The sequence below is a fragment of the Notamacropus eugenii genome, chromosome 3 (assembly GCF_028372415.1).
Source record: "Notamacropus eugenii isolate mMacEug1 chromosome 3, mMacEug1.pri_v2, whole genome shotgun sequence".
NCBI classification, from domain to species: domain Eukaryota; kingdom Metazoa; phylum Chordata; class Mammalia; order Diprotodontia; family Macropodidae; genus Notamacropus; species Notamacropus eugenii.
Window position 1 is genome coordinate 70,657,270 of NC_092874.1, and position 18,511 is coordinate 70,675,780.

The 18,511-nt window shown below is 39.6% G+C and overlaps 1 long non-coding RNA gene across 2 annotated transcripts in view; it reads left to right on the top strand.

Moving 5' to 3' along the window:
- LOC140532859 (uncharacterized) overlaps positions 1-18,511 on the top strand; it is a 107,114-nt gene that overhangs the window by 74,763 nt on the left and 13,840 nt on the right. For both annotated transcript variants that reach the window (XR_011976703.1, XR_011976702.1), the window contains exon 4: positions 2,367-2,689. This is a non-coding gene — a long non-coding RNA (uncharacterized lncRNA). The remainder of the gene's footprint in view (positions 1-2,366; positions 2,690-18,511) is intronic.

Genomic DNA, 18,511 nt, shown 5'->3' on the forward strand with positions numbered 1-18,511 from the left:
AGGAGGCGGGGTAGCTCCTTCAGCTTGATTTTATACAAAATCTGCATATTGTACAGTTCTAGCCCTGATGAATTTCACAGTCTCCTTTGTCTGGTAATCTTATATATTTCCATGAGTGCAGTTATCACCTCTATGCAGATGATTCCAATCCACATATCCAGGTCCAATCTTTCCTCCAAGCTCTATTCCCACTTCTCCAGATGTCTGCTGGATATCTCCACCTGGATGACCCGCTGACATTTCAAAGTCAACATGTCTCAGAAAAGCTCATCCTCAACCTGCCCCTCCTTGCTCCAAACTGGGCTTTTGTCCAAACTTCCTTATTTCAACATCACCATCATCCTCCCAGGCACCAAGGCGTGAAACTTTGGAGAATCCTATTTGATTCTTTTATTTCCCATGCCACTCACATCTAAGTAGTTATTAAGTACTCTCTCTACTCCTTACTTCTCCCTCCTTTCTTCAGGACCTCCCTCATCACCTCTTGCCCAGACTAAACCATCTTTTGATTATCTTCCTTCACAATTTATCCTTCGTATGGTTGCTAGAATAATCTGCCTAGCGTCCAAGATTGACCATGCATAAACTCCTCCCCTGCTCTAACATCTTCACTGGTTCCCTGTTGCCTATAGAGGAACGAAGAGGGATGTGAAGGAAATGAGCATTTATATGGTACATGCATACTATGTGCCACACATTGTGCTAAGTGCTTTTTTTAAAAAACAAATATTATCTGACTGGACCCTTATAACAACCCCATAAAGTAGATACTATTATTATCCCATTTTTTGGTTTGTTTTTGAGGGAGTTAATCAGGATTAAATTACTTGTCCAAGGTCACACAGCTAGTAAGTGTCAAATGTCTGAGGTCAGATTTGAACTCAGGTCCTGCAGACTCCAGGGTTTTATTTCTGCCATTTTACAGTTGAGGAAACTGTGGCAAACAGAATTTAAAAACGCAAACTACTCTCTTTGTTTTTAAAGCTTTCTATAAGCTATATCTAATCTACCTAGCTGGTGTTTCTATTTTCCCCTTCTCCCCATAGAGCTCTCAGGCCAAACATTTCCTCTTCTGCTTTTTCCAAGGAGCAGACTTGGTTGTGTTCCTACACTGTGTTCCAGCCAAACTGGACTACACTTGAACTTCAAGAGCCCATCTCCCCCCACCCCTCTAAGTATTCTCAAGTTCATCCTTGGAAAGAATTCTTCCCTCATGAAAAGAAGCATACTGTAATAGAGGGCAGAATACTGACTCAAGAGGTCTAGCTTTGACTCCTGACTCTTAGGGTTAATAGCTGTGAGCCTGGGAAAAATAACTGAGCTTTCTATGCCTTAGTGTCCTCTGTCAAATGTACATAATAACGTTTCACTGCAGAGGATGGAGACTTTGGGGACGAGTTACAGATAATGTCAGACTTTTTCAATACATTGGATTAGTTTTCACTGAACTTTTTTTCCTTCTTTTTTTAATTTAACATTGACCCTCAATGCTCCCAAGAGCAGGAGCCAGTTTTAAATGTAATTGGGAAATATTTAACAAAATAAATAAAATATAATAAAGCACAGATACCATCACATTTGAAAAGTAAATCAGCATGCAGTCTGCAGGGATCCTTACGTACATTAATGGCTCTCCTTTCTATTTGAGCCTGACACCACTGTTAGTTTCTGGGATGAGATGGGGGAGACTGTGCTGGGCAATACAGGTCATTTTTCAAAAAAGTTATCAAATTTTTTTATTTTGAAATGCATTTACTCCCTCACAGAAAGAGATACTTTGCAAACTTCAGAGGGTTATAAAACTGTGAGCTCTTATTATCAGTTCCTATAAGATCCTAACTGTCCTTCCAGGCTAAATCATTTACACTACCTATGCAAAGACTTTCCTGGCCCTCTTCTATGTGATGAAAACCTCTCAAAGACAGAAAATATTTTATTTTTGTCTTTGTACTTCCATTGCTGAGTAGAGAACCTGGAATGTAGTACATTCTAAATAAATGCTTATTGAGTCCTCCCCAAATCATACAAAAGCTCTTTGGTCCTATCACGCCCTAGTTTGTATTCTACTGAACTATGTGCAGTCCCTAGTAAGCTCTTTGGGAGAAAGTACCTAGTACAATGAACTGTGTAAAAAGTAGCTACTCACCAAAAGTTGAACTTAGTCAAGTTGAATCTGGTTGGGGAGGACCAGACGAACAACCATTACATTCTCTCAAAAATGAATAATGAAAAAATTATTGTTTTCATCCTTCATTTTCGTAGAGGACCAATGACGTTATGACATAAGTTGTGTCTTGACTTGCATGTGAATTGAATTTAAGCAAGGCAGGGTTGCACAGAGTTGTCATCCTCATTCTCTCTTCCAGAGTCATTGAAATCCAGTGACAAGAAAGAAGTCAAGATGATTGGCGATGGCCCATGATGCTGTGGATGACCTTGGCATCTTTGATGTCTGACTAAGCTCTAAGTGCTCCACGGCACCTGCTTCGCCCACCTTCGTGGTCACTGGAACACTCATCTGCTCATCCTGCCAGAGAAAGTTTTCACGTGCTTGGAGTAGACATTCCCCTAACTCATTAATAAATTTGAGGCTTGTTAATTGCCTTCAACCTGGTTTAGTCGATCTTGGAGACAGTTTCACCTGGATAGGACTGCTACACATGCTACATACAGCTTCTTGGAACCACAGGTGAGAGTTGGGTGACAGGCAGACACCAAAGGTGGATGAGTAACCCCTAAAAGGGCCTGGTAAGCCCTCATACCAAAGCAATACCCCAAACCTAAGGGCTCTAGGGACCCCAGTCAGGGACTGAAAGTAGTTTGGGGAAATTTCAGTGGAAGAAAAGTGGGTTTTATGCAGGACTCTGATCAACGGTGGGATGTTGACTGACTTGGGGAACAAACAGTGAAGTCTGGTATAGTAGAATGAGTACAAGACAAGAAGATCCAGGCTCTTGTACAGCTAACTGTATGACCATTTCACTTCTGAGTCTTGATTTTTTCATTTGAAAAATCATAATAATGCATTACCTGACAGAGGTGTCACAAGTAAAGAGCCTGGTAAAGTTTAGCATGCTATTGTAAACCTGAAAGCACTGTGGAAATATCCATTTTTCTATTAATATGCTGTTACTGTTGTTATTATTCTAGCACCCTAGAACAGGATAAAAAAAGCTTAGCAGAGGAAATCACAACATGTTTGGAAGCTGGGGCAGAAGGTTTGTGTTGGGGAGTAGCAGCAAATAAGCTTGGCTGGGCAGGGTGGAGTGGTGAAAGCTCTTAAATACCAGGCAGAGAAATGTAGATTTCATACAGTAAGCCATGGGAAATCATTGGAGGTTTTGCGTAGAATGATATGATAAAAGTGGTATTTTAGGAAGATTAATCTGTCACCAGAGAGCAGGATAGATGGAAGTGGGGGTGGGGCAGAGCAACTGGAATTAAGGAAACTGACAGGAAGTTAATGCTGTAACTCAGGCATCAGATGATAAAGACTTAAGCCAAGGTGAAGGTGGTGAGAGCATAAAAGAAAAAGAAGGATTGGAAATATCTTGAAGAATCAATCTCTTAATTGTCCAAAGGACCTGTCTCTCTTCCTTCTAATCTATCCTACCATTTGGGTAATCTTAAAATACTGCTTTTGTCAGATTATGCCCCTCCTCAAAAAATCTTCAATGGCGCCCCAGTGCCCAGAGTCATCAGCCTGGGCTCATACTCCCTCATATCCTTGCCAGCACCTAACACCAAGTCTATCACAAGGTTAGTGGGAGCTTCATAAATGTATCAGTTGTCTCCAACTGGATCCCGTGTGGCTACTTGGCCAGTGTTTTCAAGGGTTATGTCCCCAAAGTATATTCTCCATGAGGTCACTAGGGGGAGTCTCAGAATAACAAGATCATTCACTAGTGTTGATTGTAAACAGCCCTCTTCACAGCCTTCCCATGCCAACCTGGGTACACTCCAGCCAACCCAACTTCTCCCTCTCTTAAAATGAGCACTTTATCTCAAGATCTGGTTGCATGTAGACATGCACCAATAGAATAAGACATCCTCAAATCAGTCCTGGTAGCCAGACCCTCAAAAACAGGCTCACTCAAATGAAAGGGCAAAGCAAGAGGGAGAAAGGAAGGGAATAAACGATTATTAAGCACCTCTGATGTTCCAGGCATTGTGTTAAGTGCTTTACAAGTATTATTTCACTTGATCCTCACAACAAACCTGTAAGACATCATCACTCCCATTTTACAGTTAAGAAAACTGAGGCAGATAGAGGCTAAGTGACTTGCCCAGGGTTACAGTGACAAAAAATGTCTTAGGCTAGATTTGAATTCAGATCTTTCTGACTCCAGGCCCAGGATGCTATCCTCGCCACCACCAGCTGGGCCACTGAGACAACCATGCATCAAGAAAAATTCATAGAATCCCATCGTTGAAATGATTAATAACATTTCTTATATATATTATATATACAGTAGTTGCAAGGCTGGTCTCCATAGCACCAGAAAAATTCAAAACCTTTGCTAGATCTTTATCTTCTGTTACTCATTGGCATACTTGGGAGAGTTGCTGCCCTCATCATCTAACTATCAACCTAATAGCTATGAAATGGTGGTTCTCCCATCTCTGAATTAAGTCTCTGCCTTTTTGCCCTGTTGGCTCCACTGGCTGCCTACATATGGCATGACTCATCTACATTGTCTGCCATGGAAGCAATTCCCCTAACAGAATGGAAGAGATAAATTAGTTTGAGATAACTATCAGGTTTCAGGCATGGGTAACTGGGTATTGACAAAGATTTAAAAAAAGCTTGGAAGGAAAGTATATTTTGGAGAAGATGACGGATTAGATTTAAGGTATTTTGAGGTTTCAGATAATGGGAGTTAATCCAAATGCAAAACTCCAGCAAATAGGTGAAAACACAAGACTTGATCTCAGGTGAGAAATAATTATTGGTATGCCCAAAGTGCTATAAAACTGTGTATGCCCTTTGATCCAACAATAGCACCCTTGGTCTATATCCCAAAGAGATCATAAAAAGGGGAAAAGGACCCACGTGTACAAAAACATTTATAGCAGCTCTTTTTTTGGTAGCAAAGAATTAGAAATTGAAGGGATGTCCATCAATGAGGAAATGGCTGAACAAATTGTGGTATAGGAATGGCATGGAATACTATTGGGTTATGAGAAATGATCAGGCAGATTTTAGAAAAACCAGGAAGGATTTACATGAACTGAGGCTGAGTGAAATGAGCAGAACCAGGAGAACATTGTACACGATAACATCAGCATTGTGTGATGACCACTTTGATGACTTAGTTCTTCTCAACAACGCTTTGATGTAAGACAATTCTAAGGTACTCATGATGGAAACTGCTGTCGCATCCAGAGAAAGAACTATGGAATCTGAACGCAAATCAAAACATTTATGGGGAGAATTTAGAATTTAAAATCTTATAAAAGTAAATGTTGAAAACTAAAAATAAATAAATTTAATGATTTTTAAAAAGATACAATTGTGTTATATCTCAAATAGAAAATTATCCCCACTCATATAAGACCCACAGACACCTTTTCTGAGACTGTGGTAAAAGCTGACCTTTGTAAGACTTTATTAACCATTGGTATGGAACATGGTTTCAGCAGATATAGGATTGCTATGTTAACTCTCGCATCAGTCAGCCTTTCTCCTCTTCTAAACTCCAGGAACTTCAATAGGCTATTCAGTTCTTTATGATTGTATTTGTCTAGCCTATATCAGATTGCTTGCTGTCTTGGGGAGGGGGGAGGGGAAGAAGAAAGATAAACAATTTGGAACTCAAAGTCTTGTAAAACTGAGTGTTAGAAACTATCTTTGTGTGTAATTGGAAAAAATTAAAATTCCAAACTAAAAAAGAAAAAATTTAGAGAGAGAGAGAGAGAGAGAGAGAGAGAGAGAGAGAGAGAGAGAGAGAGAGAGAGAGAGAGAGAGAGAGAGAGAGAGAGAGAGGAAGGATTTGGGAGACATATCAACAGAGACAATACTGACACAGTGAGAATGGATCAGAAGACACCAATGGGGGGCCAAGAGGTGAGCCTTATGGAACTCCAATAACAGAACAGGGGACAAGAGGGTATAGAGGTATACTAGAGAAAGGAGAGAAGAAGCGGATTAACGTCTCCAAGGAAGGAGAGACCAGATCACTGTCATCCAACAGTGTCAGATGCTACAAATATAGTCACTGATTTTTGAGAGTTGGAAGGGACTACAGAGGTCAGAAAGTCAAACCCTGACAGGTGACTAAACTGGGCCCAGACACTTTAAATGTTTTGCCTGGAGTCATATATCATGTTGATGGCAAAATGAGAACTTGTACCTAGCTTCCTGGCTCCCAGGCCAGTGCTCTCTCCTTTATTGCATTACTTTGTGGAAAGGCCTTTGGAATTCATGAAAAGAAGTTGATGGATGACATTTCAGACTGCTGAATGAGTAAAATGGTTAGGACAGAAGCCAGACTGCAGGATGTCAAGAAGGACGGGCTCCCTCCAATCCCACTATTCCACGATTCTGGGGATGGCTGGTGAATAATAAACTGAGGCAGCCAGCAGCAAAAAAGAAGACATAAAGAATGGTAATTGCCACTTAGGGGACTTTCACTCCAAACACCTTTGTAGTTACCCTAAAGTAAATATGTATGATGTGTCTAAATAGCAAGTGATTTAAATACAAAAATCTTGCTGAAAACAGAATCCATTTAAATCCACATTGAGTGAAAGGAGTCTTTCTTTCCAGGGGGCCCATCCAAAGTGCATGAGGTTCCAGGTCATAACGTAGTGACTTTCGTTCCCTCTCCAGGATAGCGACTCAATATTTCTCTGCTGTTCCCCTCCCTTTTTAATGCCTTTTTTAAAAAAGACTTTTTCTGTTTCTCCTTTAAAGAAACTGAATCTTTTAATTCCCCAAATGTATTTATCCTCAGGGAAGTATTTGCATTCTCATGAGACCTACTGCTAAGTCAAAGAAAGCAGTGGCAAAATTCCATTTTTCATTGTTATCAGTGAAAGAGAAGAAGAAAATGAAAGTCACAGAAGATCTTGGTGTTTTGTAAGAAAAGCACATATGTATACACAGAGACACATATACATACATGTAATTTTAGCATCTTCACCCTCCCTACTTCTTCACAGATGGCAAGGGAAGTGGACTTAGAAAAAAATTCAGTTAAATTTCACAAATCAAGAAAGTTGGCTTCCTTTCCTTTCAATGCAGGAAATATTTTTGAAACACCTAATTATGTGTGGAACGCCATGTATGCAAGGCACCGAGATACAAAAATAAAAAATAAAATGGTACCTGCCCTCAAGAAGCTTATATTTTATGTGAGAAAGCAATATGTAAACACAGTAACGAATTCAAGACTTTTAGAGGAGAGGGAAAAAAAATTCACCAACAATTAAGGGGATGTGGAAAAGCTTTCTGTAGGAAGTCTCAAATAAAATGGCCCTTGGAGAACGATAAAGATCATAAGGGGCAGAGAGGAGTAGGGTGATGCATTTTAGATATAGAGCCACAGAGGCAAGAAATTGAATAAATTTAAAACTAATGTTAAATAAATCTTGATGTCAGCTTATAGAATCACAGCAAGAAAGGCCATGCAGTCTAGCCTTCTAATTTTACGGGATATGTGATTTGTTCAGGTCATCTAGATAATAAGCCCCAGAAATGCAATGGGAACTCAGATCCTTTCACTCCTGAGCTCTTCCCACTGTACCATGCAACTGCTTAAGGTTGTAAAGGATTTTAATGCCAAGTTGAAGAATTTATGTTTTATCCTAGAGGCATCAGGAAGCTGCTGATACTTCTTGGAGAAGAAAAATAACTCAGAGAATTTTATCAACCCTGTGGGAGATAAATCAGAGGGAAGAAATTGGAAGCTTTTAGGCTCTTTGGGTGAAGAGAGCCTAAACTCTGCAATGGTGGTCATGTGAATTGGGAGGGGGGATAGATGACAAGTGCATGGTAGAGGAATGGACAAGATTTGGCAATTGGTTGTATATAGAGAAGAGGAGAGAGCAGGAGAGTGAACAATTACTCTAAAAATGTGATTATGAGCATGAGATACTAAAAGGATGGTGGTGTCCTTTCCAGGAGCAATTCTCAACATGTGGAGACCCCCTACATCCCTTGCAAGGGTCCATGAGGTCAGCTATTTTCAAAATAATACTTAGATGTTTTCATTTCTAATGTAGCAAATATTGATAGACATAACTCACACAAACAAAACCTCTTTGGAAAGTCTTCACTTCCTGAGGCTGACCAGATTGAGAATCACTGTTCTTGAGAAAATGAACGTTTGGAGAAAGGGTGGGTTTGAAAGTGGGGGAAAGAAAGAAGATAATAAGTTTTCTTGTGGACATGTTGAGCTTGGGGTGCTGATGACATCCAGGTAGAGATATCTAGCAGAAAGCTGGAGATGAGGAACTAGGGCTCAGAAAAAAAGATTGCTGCAAAACTGTATGGAATAGCTTTAGAAGCATCTGCTTAAGTGGATGATAACCGAACCACGGGAGCTGTGGAGTGATGGCCTCAGCAAGAGAATAAATAGAGAGAAGAGGGGAGGCCTCAGAGTCTTTTCAGACAATACTTAGAATTAAGGAGCATGGATGTCTATCCAGCCAAAGAGACTAAAGAGCAGAGAGCATTCAGGTACAAGGAGAGATCAGCTTTATCAAAAGCTGCAGAGAGGTCAAGAAGGATGAGGACTGAGAAAAAGCCATTGGGTTTAGTAATTAAGATATTGTTGAAAAATTTCAGCCAAGAGGTAGGCTGAAAGCAAGTGAAAGATGAAGGAAGAAATGGTGTTGATTGCTTTTTTTTCAGGATTTTGACTGGTAGAGAAGAGAGTTACAGGTTGATAGCATGAAGAGGTAGCAGGGCATTGAAGGGATCTTTGTCTTCATTTTTTTAAAGATGGAGGAGAGGTGACCCTGCTTGTAGCCACCAGAAAAGTAGATTATACCTAACAAGAGTCTTTAAAAGGAAAAAGAAAGGGAGGAGAGATGAGAGAAGGGGTCAACTCCTAGAAGAGGCAAGGTCACACAAACAGGAAATGACCTTGACAAGAGTCACCTCTTCATTAGAGACCATAACAAAGGAGGAGAGAATGGGGAAAGGGGTGATGTAGAGGGATTTTGAGGTATAAAAGGGATGATGAAGAAGCTGTGAATGGATAGCTTTTATTTTACCAGTAAAGTAGATATTCAGTTCCTCTGCTAAGAGGGAAGGGGAAGGGAGTATTGTAGGAGGCTGGAGGAGAGAAAAGAATGCTTTGAAAAATGTGGGAGACAGAGATCAAGGGATCATGGGAGACAATATAAGTCAACAGTGCAAGACTAGTGTCCAAAAAAAGAAAAACAAAAACAAAAACAAAATATAGAGCCTAGAACTGGAACGTGTTCATAGAAAGGAATATTTTGGTTCAAGAACCACAATCTTCCTGCTGTGCTCAGCATTGTTTAGACCTGTATTTGAAGAGTGTCTAGTTTGGGATATTGGAACTGAAACAACATGAGGAAATTTTGAAGAGTGGGTCTGAAGCTATTAAAGGATTGAAAAATAGTTCCTCTGATGAAAGTCTAAAAGAACTGGAATCATTTTAGATTCAAGATGGGAAAACATCAAGTAAGTACCACTCAGATGCTGCCTCGTTGTGGTGGAAAAGGTGATGCTAGGTTCTTGAAAGCTAGGTCAATGGAGTATAAACACAAGAAGAGGTTATCAAATGGCAGAATTTTTATGTGGACTTGCTTTTCTGACTCTCTTCTGCCCTAGCAGACAAGTCATATTATATAATTTTTATAAAAGGAAAGATTTAAGCAGTAGTATAATCTGGGGTTCAATGCACCCAAACTTTGGTTCTACATAGAACCTAATAGAACCTATGAATCTAAAAGATCATTCTCTATGGCTCATTGCCTCCCAATCTGAGTTTACACTGGGAAATTTCAGCCTAAAGCTTATGTCTAAGCCTTCACCAATTTGTGTAAATGGATCCCCAGATTCCATAGCAGAACAAACTCAAGATAGCAATGTGTGTATGGTGTATCAGCCTTTACTTCACTCCACAGTTAATGCAGAAAATTCAGAGAACTCACAAGAGCCCATAAGTAAGTGTGGGAAAAAAAAACCCCCACACATTAAGGATTCATGGTAGCCAATAATCAATAGAATTTTCCTACCTCTTTACTGAATCTCACTTCCACCATGTCTTACAGTCCTTCAAACACAGTGCAGCCGCATAGTTTAGATTCCTCTCAGAAATTCACTGAACTTGGCAATTTTAGTGAGCCCTTTTTCACCCCATAGGGATCCAATGAGAAACTCCCATCTCATGGGACAATTTTGAGAGATTGGATTCTCCAAGAAGGGAAATGCTCTTGGGACTGATACAGACAGCCCCTTTTCCAGTCTGACCCCCACCATCTGAATAACTCCTGGTGATCTTGGAGGACAAAGATCTGGTCCCTCACTGTTCCATGGCTTAAGTCTCTTGCTACTTTTTCCCCCTGCATTTGGGACCATGTAAGTGTGATCTCATTCCTTTTGCCAGAATGTGTATTGCTCAAAAAATCACCTTCCTCTGTCTAGAAGATTAGATTCTGGAATCATGATTCTAGAAAATCTTCTTCTCTAAACTACAAGTCCAGTACCAGGATGATCAAATTTGTAGCTATTAATTCCCTCGGAAAGCTGGGTCCTGGTCTGAGGGCTCTCCCCTCAGGTCCCACAGATGGGCATATATGTTGCTTACCTGCACTTCTGCCCCCAAGAAAGCTTTGGCAGGGAGGAGGGGGAGAAATAAGATGGAGCTGAGGGAGGCAATCCTATTCTACTAGTAGGAACTTGTTGAAGAAGAAAGGTAGGAAATGCCAAAGAACCAAGTCACTTTTATAAGCCGAAACAAAGGGTGGCTTCTCCCACAAGTTTTTCTTTCCTAGAATATGAACCAAGAAATTAATTCATCTTGAGACTGGCCACCCTCAATGAAATCCATACTCCAGGAGGTTACAAGGAATGGCGCCCAAAGCACCCAACTCATTTCTGGGGTAGGCACCATCACTTTCAATTAAATCAGGAGTCAATGGACACCTTCTTCCTAAAGTTATAAAGGATTTGAAAAACCAAGTTGAAGAATTTATGTTTTATCCTAGAGACATCAAGAGGTCGCTGATACTTCTTGGAGAAGAAAATAACTCAGAGAATTTTGTCAACCCTATAGAAGACAGATCAGAGGGAAGAAATTGGAAGCTCTTTGACTCTTAGGGGATGAGGTGAAGAGAGCCTAAACTACATTGGTGATCAAGTGAATTGGGAGAAGGGGATAGATAAGAATCATGTGATAGCGGAATGGATAAGATTTGGCAAGGGAGGAGTGAAAAGTCCCCAATGAAAATTGACCTCCCTGTAAGTAGATCCAAGTTGATCCAGGAACTACCTTGACCAACCTTTTTGTACCTGTGGTAAAAATAAGTTAATGTTTCAGACTTAAAACAAACATGTAATTTTAAGTCTCTAGCCACCAGACTGAATCTTTCCGAGTTCTTCCCAACTACATTATTCTTGTAGTCATAGAATGCTGGAGCAAGAAGGAACTTAGAGCATGAGACCTAGATTCAGGAAGACCTGAGTTCAAATCCAACCTCAGACACTTACTCAATGTGTGACCCTGGGCAAGTCACTTAGCCCTGTTGCCTCAGTCTCCTCATCTGTAAAATAAGCTGTCTTTGCTAAGAAAACCCTAAAAAGAATCAAGAAGAATCAGACACTACTGAAACAACTAGACAACAAAAGTCCAGTCCCATCACATGACAGAGTGGAAACTAAGGTTGAGATAGTCCTCAAACAACTAGTTAGTGAATAAAATCAGGACCAGGACCTCCTCAAACTAAGCATATAATTTTAGTAAATGAGATAATATCTAAGATTTAAAAAATACCCTTAAAAATTTTTTATTTTTATAAATAAATTATTTTACATATGTTTATGATCTATCCTCCCCCACTGAACATCAATGACAAAAAGCAAAAATAAAATGTTCGTCATAGGCATGCATACCTCAACAAAACAAATGTTTGTGTTGGCTGTGCCTCTCTGCATTTGAAGTTCATCACTTCTTTGGTACAAGGTTATGGGTGTGTTTCATCTTTGGCCTTCTGGATTCATAGATTATCGCTGTACTCCGATTACAGAGTAACAACTAGGAAATGTACGATGTCAAGCTTCAATGAAAAAGCCACTTTCTAAGACTAGAGACTACATCAACTGAGAGGGTCATAAGGTGGTATTCTAAGGTCCTCTTGATAACTAAAATTCCTAAGATCCCTGGATATGTTAAACATGAGCCAAATTTTTATGTAGTTTTAAAATGGAATGATTCGTGGCTATACTTTCCTTCTTTTTTTTCTGCCCAACTCTCTTTTTTGCTTGTTTTATCGATAACTTTTTTTTACCTGAAATATTTCCTCCAAACTCTATAGAATAGTCCCTTGTCAAAAAAGAAAAACGCTTAAGCAAACCATCCAGTTCAGTGATTATGCCTGTCCATGTATGTGACATTTGGCATCCGTAGTTCCTCATATCTTCCCAGTGAAGGAAGGAATGTTTCTTCATCAAGACCCTAGAACCAATATCAGTTACTGCCTCTGAGGCCGACTCTTTTAGTGTGGCTGTTCTCCTGTTCCACTATTGCAATACATATTGTGTAGATCACCCTGCCGGTTCTGGTTTTTTGGTTGTTTTTTTTTCTATATTCATGTAAGTTTTCCTATTTCTCTGAACTCCTTATACTCATCATTGTCTTCTCCTACCTTTCCTTTCCTTCTCAAATCTTTTAACCTTCAGGGTACAGCCCTTATTGTAATGAGGTCCAAGTATCTTGTCTTATTTTCTAATTATTTTTTTCCTTATCTGTATAACGCTGCGTAAGGTAGGTATTAGCCAAGAAGTTACCTTCACTTGGGAGGTTTTTGTTTTTTATATTTGAATGGTGTCATGTATTGATCTTGGATGCAAAGTCACCAATGCCTCCCCTGTACAGACAATGCCATATTATAAAATAATTTCTGAAGAACATAGCAATCAGCTAATAGCCATTAATGTCCAGCAGCCCCATCCAGGGCCACTCCTCCCAACTCCAATTCCAGGTGTGTGGTCTATAGTACATCTTCTTTCTGGGATGTGCCTACAGGCAACACTTTCACCCTTGTGTGTCATTAAAGAAATCAACCTCCGTATGCAATCAGGACAGAATGAAGATGAACTTCTGTTGTTGTTTTTTTTTAATTTACTATTCTGAAAGATTTTTATAGACATCTTCTGTCTTTATATCATCACCAACATTTCTTCTTCAATGTGCAGTTAGTTGGCACAGTGGATAGAGTGTTGGGCTTGAATTCAAATCCTGCTTCGTATGTTGGTTGTATGACCCTGAACAAGCCTCCTTCTGTCTCAGTTTCCTCATCCATAAAACAGGGATAATTAATAGCACCTATAGCACAAGAGTGTTAGGCAGATCAAGAGAGATCATATATTTGTAAGGTGCTCTTTAAAACATTGTATAAATGCTAGCTATAATGATTATCCCTTCCTCCTCCCAAAGGACTATCCCTTATAATGGAGAATAAGAAAAAGTTCAGCAAAATCAATCAACACATCCAAAAATCTGACATGACCTCCAATGTCCCACCCCCAACCCCCATGAGTCCCCATCTCTGCAAAGGATTGGGGGAGATGTCTCCCTTTATCTCTTTTTGGGCCAACCCTAGTCATCACTTCACAATACTTGGCTTCAATTGTTTCATGAATGCTTGTTTTTGAAGCTGCTGGATTTCAGTACTATCTTGAACCTATCACAGACAGCATTTCAACCAAGACAGTAAATGCTCTGGTACCGATTTTCAATACGCAACTGTACCTTGACTTATGAAAGGGACCTTTGAGGATGGAGGAATAGTAACTGGAGGAAAGATCTCACTTGTTGTTGGGGGAAAGATCTCACTCTTGTGTGAACTGATGGAGTTAGCTTCCTGAAGACTTTTTTTGAAAAGAAAAGAAAGCTCTTCTTCAATAATAATTCCCTAATTTACCTTTTGCCTAAATCCAGATTTTCACAATACTGGGTTTGCCTAAAGGAAGGACCCATTTTACCGGTATCCTTGTCAAGAAAACCCCAAATGGGGTCATGAGGAGTCAGACACAACTGAGAAAATGACTCAAGAACATTTTAACATCCCTGTGAATAGACATTATTCAGGACCTCAAAGGTCCAGAGAAATCAGGTTAGATTAGGCATTATAGTGGCCACCACTTTCATTGTATGGCTAGAGAAGCTGAAGGAGCAGGGATGTTAAGGGATCCTTTAGTCATTACTATAAGTACTGGTAGCTAGAAACCCCTCTCCTTCTCCTCCCCAGTCGTTTGAAAAAGACACAGATCATTGGATTAATTCAACAGGATCTCAGAGATACCTGGAAGCTAAGTGTATATATGTATGTATGTGTGTATGTAACTACATGTGTATACATATATGCACACACATATAGATGAATGGATAGACTAGGTATATGTGTGTTTACACATAAATGTATATATGTGTATGTGTGTATTGTGTATATATTTTGAAAGTGACATTTGCTATCTCAGTTCTTTGGCTAACTAAAAACCATAAAGCTAAAACTGAGACCCACCCTGATAGGTTTTCCTGAAAAGGAAGGGAATAAACATTTATTAAGAGTCTACTATATTGCCAGGCATTGTACCAAATACTTTACAAATGTTATCTCATTTGATTTTCATATCTACCCTTTGAGATAGTTGAGAAAACTGAGGCAGACTGAAGTTAAGTGACTTGCCAATGGTCACATAGGTAATAAATATCCAAGACAGGATTTGAACTCATGTCTTGTTGATTCCAGATCCAGTGCTCTTTCTACTGAGTCACCCAGCTACCCACATGCCTAAATACCATCAGAAATGGCATTCACTGGAATCTTTCTGTTTATGGTAATAGAAAGACCTAGGAAACCATTCTGTGCCATTGGATGAGGTCTATTGGGTCAGTCAGTCAACAGCCAATAAGCATTCATTAAGTTCCTTCTTTGCACAAGGCAATGGGCTATGTGCTGGAGATATGAAGAAAGGCAGTAACTCAGATACTTCCATTACTAAGACCCCTTCCTTGCATTCCATCCAAGGTCAAGCCACCAGATGCTAGATTCTGCTCTAAGTCCTGGGGTGTCCTAAGATTCTTGTGATGCTAACTTCAAAGACCAGATCATAGGTCATGTAGTTCATTATGCGCTCATAACACCACTGCCTGTGGTGAGTGGGATGTTGGCTCTGGAAACATCTTTTTGTCGTGACCCTGGGGAAGAAGGAACTTTTCCTCCAGAAAAAAAGGACTTTATTTATCAGCCCCTACTGTGAGAATGTAGTTGCTTGGTGTTCTTGTCAGGACTGCCAAGCGCCATTAGGAAACTAATTATCATGGTCTGCTGAATTCCTTGATGGCCTGGCTGGTAACAGCCTTATCTTTGCTTGTGATCCTGATTGGCAGGTCTTTCTCCTTCTATTACCAATAAACTACAAAAACATGAGGTCAGATCAAGTGGGTTAAGGGCTTCCAAACAAAATGGAAACCACAGAATTCATGTTTTGTGTTTTGTTTTTTGTTTTTTTTTACCAGAACAAGAGAAGGAAAACAGTGACTAAAATTCAGGAACATGAGCACCCCGCAAACTTGAATCAGTGTTTGCCAATTGACTGATTGTCCAAGGTCCTAAGCAAAGTGAGGGAATTGCCCCAGTCGGAAATTCTTCTGCCACAGTTATTTCTATCTGCACATGTGTCTCATCCCTATTTTCAGGGCTCCATTAGTACCAATTCCTGCCTGAACTCAGAGATCAATGCTCGTTCCTATTTACTCCTCAACCTTAAAAAAAGAAGAAAAGTTTCCAGAAATCAGCTTTACTAACACCAAACTCAAACCAGAATAGTTTATTCCTTCAGAAATTATCTCCTACCCCTCCACCCCCAAATGATATTTCTAGTGTGACTTTCTGTCTCCTCTACCCAAAGGATGACAAGCTAAAAGAGGGAGCAGGAAAACATTGTTAGGAAAATGTCTCACCCTTTCCAGAGAAAATACAATAGACACTAACTCCTCACATAAGCTGGAGAAGAGGTGGGGGAGGGGGTCACAAGAGAAGAAAAAGGAAAATATTGGCAGAAGACAGCTCCCAAACTGGGGGTTTGTTGTGAGTTTATCTGAGATCCTGGATCCATCCAGTTGTATTGGAGATATCCATGAGGCCGTTCCAGAGCTAAGGGCAAAGCAAAGGTTTGAGGGCACATTGTCATTAAAGGATGGACTGTTCCTCCTTGTGAAGGATGAATTTAAATGCTTCAGAACCCAACCTCCTCCCTCCCCACCCTAATTTCCAGATTATTTTCTTTTTCTTTCCTTCCTTCTTTTTGCTTTCTATTCTTTCTTCTTTCCTTCTTTCTTTCCCCTCTTTCTTCCTTCCCTCCTTCTTTTCTCCTTTCTTTCTTTTTTCTTTCATTCCCTTCTTCTTTCCTTCTTTATTTTTTCTCTCCTTTCTTTCCTTCTTCCTTTCCTTCTTCCTTTCTTTTTTCTTTCTTTCCTCCTTTCCACAATCATCTCTCATTTTATGTCACCTCTACTAGTATAGTGTGTAGATTGCTAAATTTGGAGTCAAGAAGACCTCACTTGTGAATCCTGACTTAGTACCCATGTAAACCTGTACAAATCACAACCTCTCTCTGCATTAGTTTCCTAATTTGTAGAATGGGAAAAATAACAGAACCTATTTCACAGGGTTGTTATGATAATGTTTTTAAAGACTGGGTGATGTACATAAAGCATTCTATGTATAATGCCACCTCTCAGAACTGTTCTGTAAAGGCATGCTGTTATTATCATTAGCACTTCTTGGGGATAAGTGAATGATTCTACAGCAGTAAAGTTAAAGGGAAATTGAGTCCTTATCTTCAGTTTTATGGATTGTTTTCTCTTCAGGGAAAACATTTCAAAGAAGGTCATAAAAGATATAATAAAAGAAGAAGAAGAACATGATTTTCCCATAGTTCTCTGGTGGTTCTGCTCCAAATTTGCCATGTGACAGCTGAGATGTTGTTTTCTTTCCTTTGGCCTTTGGTCCATATCATGGCTCTTGAACTGGGAAGGTCATTGAGCCCAACTGGTGTCTAGGAAGTTAAGTAACTTGCTAAAGAGTTATGATTTGAACCCAGAGTTCTCTGAGTAATGAAATTGTATTATTTTCACTGTATTACATTGCTTGCCCCTCCTTAGCTGTCAAGTGAGTGAATATCCTTTCTAGCTGTAAAATGTGATGATTCTGTAATTCTATAGAGCCATTCCAGGAGTTGAAATTGAAGTATACTGTCCTGTACTGATCTGGAGAGATGAGTCAGTCTTATAGGGGTGTGCTAGAAAATGTTTAACAACCACCTCTCTGAGAACAAAATGTACACATGACATTCTTTAAAGTTTAATCTTCTTGTATTAACATTTTTTAGGGGACAAGTTCTGAGCCTGGAGTCAGGAAAATTCATCTTCCTGAGTTCAAATCTGGCCTCAGATGCTTTTTAGCTATGTGACCCTAGGCAAGTAACTTAACCCTGTTTGGCTCAGTTTCCTCATCGATGAGCTCGAGAAGGAAATAGTACACCATTCCAATATCCTTGCCAAGAAAACCCCAAATGAAGTCACAAAGAGTCGGACATGACTGAACAACAATGGACATTTTTGCCAAGATTTGCTTAAGTCTAGACAAACAAAATGATAAATTAAGTACTGATTTGCAGTGTTTGCCAATATTTAAGGTGTAAATGCTAATACTAAAAACTGACATTTGTTTCTCTTAAGCTGATTCAACCTGATTCCAACACAAAGGATCACTTTGCTACTTAATAAGATGTCATGGTGGTTGATGAGAAAGCAGGCACTGAATCAGAACTTTGCATTTGGGTTAAATAGGAAAGTGTCTCCCCTCTGGGGTTCAGTTTAAGTCTCAATAAAATGGGAACAATAATACAGTACACCGTAGCCTATTAGCTCCAAGATGATATAATCTCAGAAGAGCCCTTTGAGATCCTTGGATCCAAACGACTCCTCTTGAGCCAAATATAGCAGAGACCCAACAAAAAAGTGAGAAAAATGTTTCCAGTTATTCCAGAGAACAAGATTAAAATATCAGTCAACTAGAGCTCATCTCCAAGTTCCAAATAGTTAAAGAAAATCTCCTTAAATTTTTCTCTCTTATTAACTAAAGAAAAATCTTTTTGAGGCTAGCCAGATCTGTCAAATCAGTCTACCAGTCTTAAGTACTCGGCAATGGAATTGTTTTCCATCTTTGCAAGATTAATCTTTGGACCACCAAACCCTCCCTTTAATAAAAATATGTCAGGAGCCTTGATAATATTTAACAGATCCCT